The sequence below is a fragment of the Centropristis striata genome, chromosome 11, assembly GCF_030273125.1.
Source record: "Centropristis striata isolate RG_2023a ecotype Rhode Island chromosome 11, C.striata_1.0, whole genome shotgun sequence".
In the NCBI taxonomy this organism is placed as follows: domain Eukaryota; kingdom Metazoa; phylum Chordata; class Actinopteri; order Perciformes; family Serranidae; genus Centropristis; species Centropristis striata.
The window spans coordinates 12850999-12865834 of record NC_081527.1 but is presented as its reverse complement, the minus strand read 5'-3'; the positions used below and the strand labels follow the sequence as shown (position 1 = coordinate 12865834).

The 14836-nt window shown below is 41.8% G+C and overlaps 1 protein-coding gene across 5 annotated transcripts in view; it reads right to left on the bottom strand.

Annotated features, from left to right (window-relative positions):
* LOC131980523 (SPRY domain-containing SOCS box protein 4-like) overlaps positions 1–14836 on the bottom strand; it is an 81432-nt gene that overhangs the window by 43736 nt on the left and 22860 nt on the right. Inside the window, exon 1 of one of the 5 annotated variants that reach the window (XM_059344773.1) lies at positions 6918–7144. The exons of 3 other annotated variants lie outside the window; for them this stretch is intronic. The gene's annotated coding sequence lies outside the window, so the exon portion shown is untranslated. Of the gene's footprint in view, positions 1–3747; positions 3767–6917; positions 7145–14836 lie in introns of those variants that run through there. One more of the 5 variants, XM_059344776.1, reaches the window with a different exon arrangement.

Genomic DNA, 14836 nt, shown 5'->3' with positions numbered 1-14836 from the left:
CCTCCCTTCATCTGTACTTTCAGCTGGGTGAGACAAGACGGCAGATAGCACGGTGCCATACATGCAGAATGCAGGTGGTGCGATTATTTAAGACTGCAACTAGAATTAATGTGCTTATCATCTATAAATATGCTGATTATTATTTTTTACTAGGAATGTCACACTTCCAAAGATGACATCTTCAAATCTCTTCCTTTGTCAATCAACAGTTTTTTTAAAATCTCAAGATATTAAGCTGACTGTCAAAAACAGGGATCCCCCACGCCTCAGTGGTGAACAAATAATCAAAAAATGGTGAAAATCCTTGATAAAATTGAAGTAAATGGTGCCAGTATGGGTATTCCATTAATGTTTTCTGTCAATTATGAATTAATTATTTGACTTATTGTTTCAGCTGTACTATGATTTCAACCTTGGTTATTACTCTGAAAATATCAAATCACACAGATGGCTTCTATAGGGGATGGATGGAAGAGCATATATTAGTAGGAATCCTGAACAGGAAGGATAAGGAGAGAGGGTGGGATCAAAGACAGAAAATGACTAAACTAAAAAAGAAAATGAAATGACAGATGTTCAGAAAAAAAAGGTTTGTGACTGAGACATAAAAAGGAACTGACATGGCACATTAAAATAAAACCCATTTTAAAAGCATTACCAAAAAAGTGGAAAAGGATGAGATAAGGAAGGACAGACAGCAGTGTGCACCTGGTGTGTGGGCTAGCTTCGTCTGCCTTACTAACAAGCTCCAGTCACTAAAAAGGGCGGTATGTGTGTGTGTGTGTGTGTGTGTGTGTGTGTGTGTGTGTGTGTGTGTGTGTGTGTGTGTGTGTGTGTGTGTGTGTGTCTCAGACAGGGTTTCATTTACTGTCCAACAAACTCTGACTGGGCAGACAGGCTTTGAAGTCAAACATACACACTGAGGAACCTATCGCTCATACTGCACCTCCCTTGGAGAACAGACCAGATGCATCTGTGGACCACAGAAATCATGTCATGCTCCTGAGAGGACCCAAAACACTTCTGACTAATATAAACCAGGTTGTCATGTTGAGTACAGTAGTGTTTACTGTACATGTGTGACTCTCTGTTTGTGTCAGCTAACTAACCCTTAAAGCCAAGCAGGATCAGGATGAACAGCTCAGTGGCCAGTCATTCAGCCTTCCTGTGTCTGTGTTCATGAATGTCTGGCCTGGCCACGTGCTTGTGTGTGCGTGTCCTTTATCCCAAATCTTCTACTCCACAAGTTATCATCAAAGCAGCCACCTGCAGACACAGTGACAGCAGCACAAACAGCTGTTGTCTTGCACCACTAATGAGCCGCGTTATATTGGTATTACGAGTTATATCGATATATTTTAGAAAGAGATATGTCATTCAGACAATACCGCCATACCGATATATCCACTTAGTGTTCCGTATTAAGATATTTTTACTGAACAAACCGTTCAAATAAACTCTCATTAAGTGAAAATACAGTGTGAAAGGGTCAAAGTTATGAGACCAAATTGGTAAACGTCTTTTTTTATGTCTATATAACTTTTATACAACTTTATTGACACAGTGCCATGGATACGCATTGCTCTGCTTCTCTCCTGATGACGGCCCTTATTAGAACTATTAACATCAAATTGTCTTGAATAAGATTTTTTACTAGCGATTGAGACCATAGTGTTGTCCTAAAAAAAAATTCTGAGGTAATAAATCAAGTGAGAAGTTTTCTCATTTTGCACTGAAATGAATGGACAGATTTTTTTGTTGCCAAACTAAGCACCCCCTGCTGGAAGTTTCGGTAGAATGCATCTTAAGGCACTTCCTGGTTTTTTCTGTAGTATATTTTTGCTGTCTACCTACTTGAGCTAGCTCCTAACAAAAAAACAACAATGGTTCTGTAATTTGTAGGTATTTCGGTAAATACCTTCATAAAACAGGTTGATGATGATGATTACTTGTGAGGTTGAGTTAAAACTAAACACTGCACATTTTGTTTAAAATACCAATATATATTGTATATCGCCATTAAGCCTAAAAATACCAGGGTATGAGTTGAGTCCATATCGTCCAGCCCTAAAACAATGGGCTTCATTTAGCAAGTCACATCCAGTCAAATGTTTTTAATGGATCTCTTAAAGGAATAGTTTGACATTGCATCCAATGCATTTACTTTCTTACTGAGAGTTACATGAGAAGATTGAAATCACTCTCATGTCTGTCTTTTCATTATAAACTGGCGGATTGTTAGCTTAGCTTAGCATAAAGACTGGAAACAAAGCTAGCCTGGCTCTGTCCAAAGATTCATTGATATTTCCAATGTCCTCTCTGCAAGAATAACAAAAAAGCGTACTCTCCAAAATGTCAAACTATTCATTTTAAGAAATGTTCACATGACTTGCCCCAGAGGCAGCAGAGACACCGGGGATATTCATTTGTAAAGACAGTCCTTGCAATGAAACATTTAATGAACTGCAACTAAAGCATTGCATGTGTCTGTTTCTGTTACGGTTATCACATGAGATATTCAGCACCCTCCTCCTGAAATATTGAGGTGTCTGCATGTCCTTTTCTGGGGGAATAGCTATGAGTCTGCATTTAAATATATCAGCTGCAGTGTGTAAAATTAACTGACTCGCCTTTCAAGGGTCGGTGAACTCGAATTATTCTGGTCGTAGTGAATTCCGATTCAAGTGCAGAATTAGGGAATGTGTTAATTTAAAAATAGCTTGCTCGCTGATATGTTGGTCAAGCTTGAAATTCATCATGGAGAGCAGCAGGAGGAAACATTTTGAAGTTTGACAACAGGCAAAGGCCAAACTTATTTTCTGCGTGTCATCACAGCAGATGTATTCTGCTCACCTTGACCATATTACTTTTCACCGCCATTACATAACAGATTTTACACAACTCTGACCTTATTTGAACCCCAACTGTCATGCTGATGCACGGCGACTTTGCCTTGTTCCTATGACGTCTGAAAAATGAATCACAGTGCGGTCACTTCTTCCACTTTCCACTCTTGCAGGGGACATTTGGGCACCACAGGGTATAAAAACTGAGCTCATGAAGACAGAGAAAAACAGATGCACACATTTATATTATATCTCTTCATGGCAACAGCTGTACCCACTAGATTAAACAAACTACCATCCTCTCTACATTGCTGACATTCATTCCTACTGAGGGAATCCCTGGGTAGCTCAAGATGCCAGAGCTAGACATAAACTATACCGTCTGGCTCCTAACAGGATGTCAAAATACAGAGACAGACTCCAGACTGGGAGAAGAAGTGGAGCACTCATTATAGACATCTCTGGACTTGTTGGGCAGTTGCAGAAGAAGATATAAGTACTCTTTTATCACTGTCTCGCTTTATAGGTTTAGCTTTTTAACTTTGCTTCCTCACACAGCTTTATTTTCACCAACTTTCTATCCCATTTTTTCTGTACTTTCTTCCCTCTTTGCTAACCATTTGTCTCTGTCCCACTGTATCAGTAAATCCACAGAGACTACAGCAGAGCTGACACCCTATCAATTGGTACAAATTATCTCAGGCATGCCACCCAAATGCCCCAGCGTCCACCATGCGGCAATCAATGCGAGCTCAGCATGCGGGAAAAAGCACGGTCTATAAAACACTGCACACAAGCAAATTCACACGCAGCTGCATACAAGTAAACATGCTCACTGACAGGCAAAAACCCCCTCACACAAAAAGGAAATGGACTTTGTGTGCATTGCGGAAGAAATGACCTCTTATACGCAAGTTGATGATTGTCTTTAGAGAAATTTCCCTGATGCATCACTTTCATGTATTCCCAATCCGGTAAAAAAAGAAGAAAAAGAGTCTCTCCCTGTCTTTCTTTCTCTTTTCTTCTGTCTTCCATCACGGTCTGAACTCTTTACTGAGTAACTCCAGTCACTGTCTCCCTAATGAATCATTCCGTCTCCCACATCTTCCTCCTCAACTCAAATCCACTCTTCTCTTGAAACGAAAAAATTCCCTCCTAAAACTCCCTCACTATTTCTCCTAAATACCAAACTTGCACTGTGGGTAATCTAGAAATTGAAACTAAATAGTTGCTTAAAAATAAAATGCAGTGTATTTAAAACAGATTGAAATACAGAAGATGTATGAACACACACACTGTCACAGTTCTTGTGCCTGCTGCGACACCTTAAAATCCATGGTGCCCTCAGGGAAGACCATTAGTGCTACAGTGATTGAGCACTCCTTTACGGACACCTACGCAAAACCTATTAATCTCTCACACATATATGGACACACACACACACACACACACACACACACACACACAAGGCCTTGGCGGTGCCATCCATAAAGCTCTCTCTGGGGTAGCAGTAGATTCAGGTGGCAGATTCACAACCCCAGCAGTAATGAAACTGAATCAAAGTCTGCCTGAATATGACGCACTGCTGCTGCCTCGCTCATTTAACATCCGACCCCCTTGCACAAGAGTGTGATGAAACGTGTCACACCCACACGAGTCAAACCCATGAATATAGTTTTTTTTCATGCTCACATGATGGAATGACGTCTAAAACAGCAATTGGGACACTAATTTTCATTGGTTCCACTGGACAGTTTTAAACACTTAGGAAAGGGAGACTGAGGAGGTAAGAGTTTATTAAGTCATATACTATATCATTTATAGAACTGAAACTTACTTTATTAATTAGTCAACCAACAGAATTGGATAAATCATTTATTAGGCAATGAGACTACAAGTCTACAGCCATGCTAGCAGCTCTGTGAGGCCCAGACACGTCAAACCCACAACAAAGAACAAGCGGCAGCAACGAAGGCCGACTGTTGCATCACCTTATGGGCCAAGTTTTGCACATGAACACACCGCAAAGACTACAACCTCTGGCCAATCCTTGGTGAGAGGAAAAATAACTCTGATGGCACTAGCCTGTATTCATCAAACCATTGTTATGATATTATACATTCATAAAACAAAGCAGAGTTTACCCACCATTTTCACATCACTCTTACTAGTTCATTCTACATGGCCATGTTGTTGTAAAAATATATATGTATTGGAATGATCAGATGAACATATAACCTGAGTGTCCACCCTTTGGACTTTAGTCATTTGTTTGCTTTTCTTTACATCCAATCAGAGTGCTGCTCAATCAGCCGAAAAGCCACAAACAAAGGCCAACTGGTGCCAACGATGTGGGACATGCCACAAAAACTACAACCACAGATGTTCACCTACCACCCGACACAGTGGTGCTTTGAGCTTAATGTTAACATCAGGATGCATACATGCTCACAGTCGCTACGCCAACACGCTGATGTGATGTGTAGCAGGTCACAATATTGACCATCTTAGCTCAGTGTGTTAGCATGCTAATGAGATGCTAATTAGCACAGGGCACAAAGCACAAGTCATTAGTGTCTATATAATATTAAATGGTAATTTAATCAATGGATGTTGAGATATTTCAGTCTGGACCAAATCGTTGGACTGACAATTCAATCTTCAATCTAGCAAAGCAAAAATCCCAAACATTTTGTCATTCATAGCCCAAAAATGTGCAGATTTTCTCTGTTCTGATTGTAAATTGAACATTTTTGGGTTTTGGACCGGTGGTCAAACAAAACAAGCAATCTGTGTGTGTGTGTGTGTGTGTGTGTGTGTGTGTGTGTGTGTGTGTGTGTGTGTGTCTTTCTGAGCTGGAAACTCAAGAAGATCAGTTTTCATTATTTTTGGACATTTTAAAGTTTAAACAATTAATCAATTAGTCACACGATAATTTAGGGGTTTACGGGAATTGTAGCAGCCTTTGCTCTGTGACACACACACACTCACATACATACACAAATGTACACCACCATGGTGTTCTCTAGAAGCCCTCTGAACAAAGTGGAACATAGAGTGATGTGCCAGGATGTTTCACATGGAGACATACATCCACACAAGCATTCACACACAAAAAAAAGTGTGACCCTGAGAAACCTCCCCACTGCTCTCACATGCAACCAGAGAACAACAGAACACAAAGAGAAAGAAAGGAAGGAAATTAAAAACAGTGCCTTAAAAAAGGCGGTTATTTAAATACAGGGACCAACTATAAAAAGCAGGCAGAGGCTGCGGTGGAGGAAGGCTGTATGGATTTGACAGAAATAAAAGAGAACACAAACAATGGAAGAGATGGAGAGAGAGAGAGAAACTGAGGTCAGCAGCTGACAAAACAAAAGGATAAAGTCAGAAAGGAGGGCTGCTATCTCTCTATCCCAGGATGGACCACACAAATACACCCTCCCACCCCAATCCATAGACTAAACACACACACTGTGAGAAAAGCTACTGCAGGCAGCGTGGGGCAAGGTGTCAGATTAGGGGTGTTTGTAACGTATAGACAAACAGTGTGTTTAAAAATAGAAAGCAGGATCTATCCTATTATTGTATGTGAGTGGGGGAAATCCTCCGCTTATCCCAGGACTCTCTATCTCTCCCAAACAAAAGCACACACACACACACACACACACACACACACACACACGGGGTATCCCGGTGGCCAGCTGGGGCCCTGAGACCATTAAGAGAATTACAGGCGATAGGAGATGAAAAAGAAGGGGGAGAGAGAGGGAAGAGGAGCTGCATGGTCGCATCCAGAGAAAAGAAAAGGTTGAGTGTAAAGGTAAAAACAAAATTTTCTGATCTTGTGTAATGCTGAGAATTAAAAAACTAATCACACTTACAGCTGGTTTTAACCTAAGACATGCATATAAATAGGTGCACTAAATCACATACAGTTGAAGCAGCTACTCTATTTTTTCTAAAATACACACACACACTCCTGAAATAGCAACAATCTCTCTCAGTGAGACATATTTCAGAGATGACACACTACACCTTGTAGACAACACAACAGATCAAGCCGCTTACTGTGACTCTCCAGTGACACTTCTCATGTCTCGCTGTGGGTTGCTGTTCAGTCCATGTTCTAAAAAAATCCAGCCAAAAAAAAAAACAAAGAGCAGCTAAACTCCTCCAGCCAGCCGCTGGCAAAGAGAAAACCCGAGCAGACAGGAGGAAGAAGAGACCAGCAGCCGGCAAGTCAGACTGAGAGAGAGAGAGAAAGAGAGCTGCCCACCTCTCCCTCCTGCTCCCTCCCTTGTTCCCTCCCTCTTTCCCTTCCCTGGAGCTTATCTGTCCCGAGGCTATCACTTCTTCCTCCCCACCTTCCCCCAACACACTTGCACTCCAACTCTGAAGAGTGTTTCCAAGGCAGCGCCGTCACGACGTTCTCCGCTGACAACTACAGCGCCGATACAGACTTTCAGCCCCACTCTAGTTTCAGTTCAGTCTTTCCAAGAGAGAGAGAGAGAGAGAGAGAGAGAGAGAGAGAGAGAGAGAGAGAGAGAGGAGGGGAGAGAGAGAGACATGAAGGGCTGAAAGCCGATCCCCTCTGATCTCATCAAGCAAAGTTACCAACAGCAACCAGACCGGCAGGCAGCTGAGAGAAACGCCCGGTTCACCTCCCTCCCCCCTCCCTCCTGACTCCCCCCTTCTTACAAAGAGCTCACACTGAGCCAACCAACCAAACCAACCTCCCCCCTCCCCTCCCCCTCTGTTGGAGGCACACATCAACACACATGTGCACTTATACACACGCCTACACGTGCCACATTCACCACACGGGTGGTGCATGTGCACGTTTTAGGCATCAAGGTGAAAATGTCAGTCAGTCAGTGTTAGGCTGAAAATGCAAATATAAACTGAAACATGACTAAGGCAAAGGACTCTTTCCACAATGAGAGATCACTATTGTTCAGTTGTGGTTTTTCCTACTTTACATTTCAAAAGTTAACTCATTACATCCAGTGGCGTCCGGGCCATGTTGACCTGCTCGGTTTGGTTCTGCTCTATTGCTCTCTGTTCTTTCCTGTCGTCACATCTGCACATTGCTGCATAGCTTGGCTCTGAGGTTAAGTGATGACTTAGTTCATTTATCAGCCGTTAGCTGTCGGAGCCTTTTCCCGCAGCTACATCAGTCATTCACAAAGTCGGGGAAGTGAAGACAGTTTTAGTACACTTTTCACATCCGTGTGGCATCAAAAATCAATCCACACCAACATGCACTTCACATGCATCAACATTAACATTCTTTCTTTTTCATACATTAACGGCAGTGAAGCAGACTACAGTGTTTGCAGTCATGCAGGACTGAGGCCCAGCCAGCTCACTTCCTGTATGGACTTCCTTTTCCCAGGGCTGCGGGGACCACCGGGGAGCCAAACTCCCCGCAGCACCAACGTTCCCACTATATCATTACATCAGACGTCTGCAGAGGCATTCAAATGTAACATGCAGTACGAGAGAGTTGCGGAACGGTAAATCATGGGTTTGTCTGATTTCGTTCTCAAATATCTGCAATTAACAATAAGTGATGCATTTAAGGAGCTGATGCAAAGTAACACGCATGCATATACAAATGAACATCACAGATTTAAAAAGACATAGTTTGACCACAGAAATAGAAAGAGAGCAGAACGGTTGGTAAATAAAGCAGAGATTGTTTTTATGCAGTTTAGCATAAAAGTATGGCGGAATTAACTCACTAACTAATAGATCTGTTAAGTAAACCATGCTTTACCGCTATACTGGTTTGAGAATACATACGGTTACCAATGGCAATAGGCGTGTTACCACTGAGTACTTTTTGAGTACTTTTTGGAAAGTGTTTTTTGGCTACGCCCACTAGTTAGTTCCCCTCTGCCTCTGTTCCCATACAGGTACTTTTGTAGCAGCTAACCAACAGAGTTTGAATGCGACGTAAATAGTTTTGCGAAACTTATGTGAAAATTCATCGAAAATTTTGACCATGATATCAGTGACATGACACAGACAACAGACCAACGTGGCAAGTCCAAACAGTCGAGACATCAACATGGAAGGAGAGGAGATGATTTCTTGTTCTCGATTCTCTCGTCTCTGCTGATTTCTTTTAAAAATGGCGCTGTTATTTTGTGGTTGTGTCGACTTCTACTCACGTTATAACCAGCGTCAACTAGTAGTACCGGCTCAGTAGCGGCTCAGAAAGTACCTGCCTCGGGTAGTGTTAAAATAATTGATTATTTTCTATATTGGTAAATGATTTTATGCTTGAGTTCTGCTTCTCTGTTGTTTGACTTTCTGGTGTCTGTCCCTGTGTCTGTCTCTGTTGTCTGACTCTGTGTCTGTCTCTGTGCGTGACTATCAGGTCAGCCTTGGTAAATATCTCTATGCATTTATATTAAATCAGGAAATATGATTATGATACAATGATTATGTTTGTGTGTTCATTTTGGTTTAGAAACTTTGACTACATATATTTCATTGTCTGTTTCATATTTTTTAGACTTTTAGAATCTATGTGAATGACAGTGAAAATCCTTTGGCTCTGTGAGACATACGATCTTTGTAAGACATAACAAGGCAGGAGGTTTTGTAGAATGTTCTGGAGAAGAAGCCAGGTCAGGATGGCCTTGTCCGGGGCAGCAAGCAACCAGGTGGCATGACGTGCCATTGTATTAATTAAAACTGGCGAATCAGCGGATCAAGAAGGCGGGACTTCCTGGAAGAAATCGACCAGCATGTTTTGTAAACAAATGTTAGTATTTTACTGGGTTCGGGGAGAGAGACTGGTTTCAGACTTCACGAACTGAAACCCGTCTGTGTGTATCAGGGACATCAGTTTTTGAACCCGGAGAATCTCTGTAAAGTGCACATTTTTTGACGTATTGTAATAAACTTTTGTTAAACTGAGAACTTGGACGTCTCTAGCACTTCATTCCACATCAAAGACTGCACAGAAATAATTGGTGAGGTTTTTTCCTGTTGGTGTCAGATTATTACATTTTAAAGGTTTCCTCATGCAATTTTTCTAACAGTAGGTACTTTCTGAGCCATTTCCCAAGCCCTAACCGGGGAAGTAGGGTGGATCTTGGGCGGATCCTCTCTCCCAAGTCACACCCATAGTGGCTCACTAGAGGGAAAAGTACCTAATGGAAACGCGCTTAATGGTACACATAAAAATGGCCGCTCTGACCATGTGTGGAAATGTGTGTTCTACTCCCATTCTATTTCCATGACTTAGACATTCTGATAAATATGATTATTCACTTTCTGGAGGGGGGGTTACATGAGAGTTAGAGACAATATCTGTCAGCTGAATATCAAGCTACAGCTACAGGCTGCATTATTTCACAGGGCAAATGTCCTGATATGTGACAGTTCTGCCTTTAAGAAAGTTCATTTGTACAGTCTGTGGTACTGACCCACACTTAGAAACTCTTTAAGATGTTAAATAGTAAAACAATCATGTAAATATACGGTTTTGGACTTTGATAACAATTCAGCACACATTTATGCAAACACTAACAGACACAGAGTAACACAGTGTGTTTCCACATCAAAACCCGTCAACTGGCCTCATTCAGTCTGAGAGCTGAAAAAAGCGGAAATGTGCAGATCTGTACAAACACACTCTGGCAGCCGTGGATCACCTGAAGCAGAGGACGGGTCAGACACATTACCTTTGCCCTGCACACACATGGACTTCATACACGTGTGCACACATGAACCTCAACCTCCTAACTGGCTCGCCGTTATTCTAGACACCAGCCGATGTAGGTCAATGGTTTTGAATGAAAGCAGTCACTGTAGGCTTAACATAATACTTGCAGGTAGGGAGGAGGGGGCTTTGAAGCTAGGTTAAAAATCTGGCAAAGAATCTGAGGCTCCCTTTCCACTCAAGTCATGCTGCTGTGAGGCCAAGTTAAGGTTTTATGGCTCGGGAAAATATTTCACTGATGATCTTCCCAGTGATGTCTGGCGCACACTTGAGGATTTTCAAATCTTCACTGATTTTAAAATCATGGGAGGCCATAGACATAAGAGATTTAACAGATTTTTAATATATTGAAAACCACACATACCAGACGATTCAGTCAAGACGCCACACGCTTGGCATTTACACGCTTGGCATTTACACTAAACGATTGCAGAGTGGTGATTCCGGGGACCTAAAAATCACAGAAACTTGTGTAATTAAACATGACTTCATACAAAAGATGGTTGTCAGATGGTTGCACTTGGGGGTTCTATGTTTGTGGAAAATGTGGATGAAGTCATGACTAAGGAGGCAGGATCGGCATGACTTTTGTCCCCTGAGCTGGAGTTGAATTGAAAATGAACTTTTTATTGTTTGTCTAAAATGCATGGTGACACACTTATTGGTTAGTGTGTATTTCCTGCTTAATATTCCGTCGCTGTTCCTTTCAGGATTTCATATCACAATACAAAATCGGAAAGATGCTGATCCAGTTGGTGACAAAGATTATGTCTTTAAACCTCCATACTGCAGGATTATATTTGCAGATAATCTGATCTGACAAGCCTCAAATCGGAAACACTTCCGCAATTGTGGGGAGGGGTTAATTGGACCCCAAATCTACCATCTATCCTTTAGTGTGGGGCCAGCATTAAATAAGAATTGTCTTAAAAAAGTGATGCCTTATTTGTATTGTTGGACCACGATAAAATAAGTCTAAATTCTTGGTTGTTTATGTATAGACTAGCTCAACTGTAACTCAACTATAATCCCTTCACTTATATTTTATAGTCCTGTTTGCTTCAGAAATCTTCCAGAAAAAAAGGCCAATTAAGTGTTGTTCGTTCCCAGCTCTCGAAGAGGATTGGATTTGTTATATCACCAAGAGATACGACCTGGCGATGCTGCACTGATCGTAATTCTTTAAAAGTCTGTGTGCCCGTAGACAGGTTGAATTTCAGAGTGTCTGAGGGCTCAGCTCATTATTTTACTGCTGCTTATTTACAGTTTAATTTGCATGTAAAATACAAACCCACAAACTCAGCCCCCTAATTCTGCGGGATTAGAGGCTTTTCCGGGTTTTAGTTTTGTGAGGCTTTGCTTCAAACCAGTGATCACCAGAATTGATTGTGTTGTGCAGCTTTACAGCAATAACATACTGTATGTAAAGTTACTTTAAGGTCGCATTTTAAACCCTATGTATATTTATATATTGCTTCATTACAAAGTTTGGATCTGAATATGAAATTGTTTTTGATTTTGATTGATTTTGATAACTTGCTGTTTTAGTTTACAGTTTTCATGTTCAGCATCTGGGTGTTGGTGTGTTAATTGTTAGTACAATCCTGCATAAATCCACTAAAACAAATGTAGTACTGTCTTATAAAGGGATGAATCAGACTCACTTCTATCATCCGGAATAAGAAACCAAAGATACTGTTTGACATCAAAGCTTCAAACGGAGAATTGAGTCTACGGTACATCCCCCATCTTCTCTGCTGGACCCTGCCTTAAATTGCCCCCTGATTTTCTGCCTGAAGGCACATTCACACTTAAGGGACCCCATGGGGTGTGTGTGTGTGTGTGTGTGTGTGTGTGTCTGTGTGTGTGTGTGTCTGAGAGAGAGAGAGTTAATCTGCAGGACAATGGGGGCCCTGTCCTCACCCCACACACACAGAATTAGGGCTAGGGGGCTCACAGCTGAGCAGCTTGCTGACAATAGAAACTGGAAGTGTGTGTGCATGTGCATTTATGGGTGTGGATATGTGTATGTGTGTGCACACGCTCTCTCCCTCCTGCCAACACACGTGTCAAACACAAAGCCATCCAACTGTCCGCACAGCCCAAGGGAGCAGGATTGACAGAGACGGGAGGGGGGGGGGATAGATGGACGGACGTATGGATGGAAGGGGAGTAGAGAAGAAAGGAAGTGGGAGGAACAGGGGTCTGAAATGTTCAGCCTCGGGGTGAAGGGTGAGGACAGTCAATGGGGCAACAACAGGAGAAAAAGAAACTGTAGATGGTAGAGTTACTGTGTACAGATGGTGACAGGAGCACGGCCAGTTCTGACAAGGTGCGGGTGAAAGGGGGATGATGAAGGGTGGATTTTGTGATCAAATCATCAGCTGCTGTTGTTTTCCCACCGGAACCCAAATGCATTCAAATATTTATATTGCCGTTTTTGTGAGGAGCCCAATTATCGACTCTCACCAAGAACTGCCGAAAATTTAAAGGAATAGCTCATTATTGTGCGAAATATGCTTATTCACTTTATTGAATTAGATAAGAAGATAAATACCGTTTGTTTTTTCATTGGGGTTTTGTGTTGGACTATTTCTTGGCCTGGTGAAGTGATTTCTTAGAATCTTGTCATCACCGTGAGGTTGCCAGGCCCATCGGAGACTTTACTGCGGCAGACCAAGGAATAGTCCCCAACAAAACCCCTCGTAAAACTAACTGTCCTTTTAACATTTGGGCTTTTGTATTAATTAAATAGGAAATATAACTTGTTAAGCTTGTCTTTATGCAACGCTAAGTAAAACTAACTGTCGTTTCATAACCGCCAGATGGTTTGTTACGCAGAACCATCTGAGATCCTGTCAATGGAAACTGTTTGGAAAAGGGCAGGCACTTTCAAAAATGACTTGGCAGGTCATTGGATGAACCATCTGTCTATCACCGGTACACACCGTCTGTGCCGAAGCAAGTCAGGAGAAGGAGCAGAAACATCTTTCAGAAGCCTTCAGTGCCGTTTTTCAATGAATACTCTCCAGTTCAGTAAAGAAAGAAAATTTTACATCATCTGCATCACTTTTCATCTTCGAGCCAAAACTTTTCATCTCACGAAGACAACTCTGATGTTCCCTCTAGTTTTGGCTTGCTAATTGCTTGATCTACTAATAACTCACAATCGACTGATATTCTTTATTTATCCAGTCGTTGCTCATGCAGAAAGCATAAAAAGCATAACTTCTCCATTAAATGAATATCAATCCAAAGCCTAAGCCCATTTTAACCTCAAAATAATCTTTATTTTTTTACACTACTCTTCATAATCTCTTAATTCTTCACACTAAACCACAGTACTCACCCTACAAGAGCCCCTTAAAAAAGGAGCCATGTCGTCATATCAGAGGACTGTCCTCACTCTGCCTGTGAGGACATCCATAAGAAGACAAGAACACCAACGTGAACACAAAAGACCGGCTGACTGAAACACACTCCACTCCTTTCCCTTCTTACACACACATCGATACAGATGCTGGCCATCTGAGTACAGCAGGTAGGCATTAATTCAGCCTGGCTGCACAATCAATGATGGTAAATGGAGGCAGCAGGAGGGACAGACAGCGATCTGCTGCTTTCATTCCTCCCCCCCCTCTCTTTCTCTCCCTCTCTCCATTAAAACACAGCCTTTCCATGTCTTCTTTCATTACGGGAAAGCTCTCTAAGTGAGTCACAGTCTCACTTTGTACAGAACACATGCAGTTTTCTCCCTCTTTCAAGCTCTTCAATTACACTCTCCCTGCGTATCATGTCTGGCCTTCACTCTCTGCACAATATACATCTCTCTCTCTTTAGAAAAGGCCACGTCTTCACTGCTGCAGACACATCTGAAAGGCTTGTTTGAAGATGCAAAGTTTTCCATCCACTAGCATCGCCTGACTGTTGTAAAAGTTTGCACTTAACACTTTTATTCAGATTTTGTAAGGCACTAAAGGCCAGCAGTGGGTTGTTTGTTATTTCAAAGTCTAAAGAAAAACATAGCATGTCAGCAAGTTCTCAAAAATACCTCACATGACGGTAAGAGGCCTGAGATCACATGTTCATACATCAACATTTCCTGTTTACAGTCAGCGTTTCTTTATTTGAAACAGTGATTTTTGTCCATCCACATAAGTGTGTCACCACTGTTTCAGAAGTAATTACTGTCCATACAAACACACCTGAAAATGCCTGCAATTATAGGGTCACCCACAAAGTTGGAATA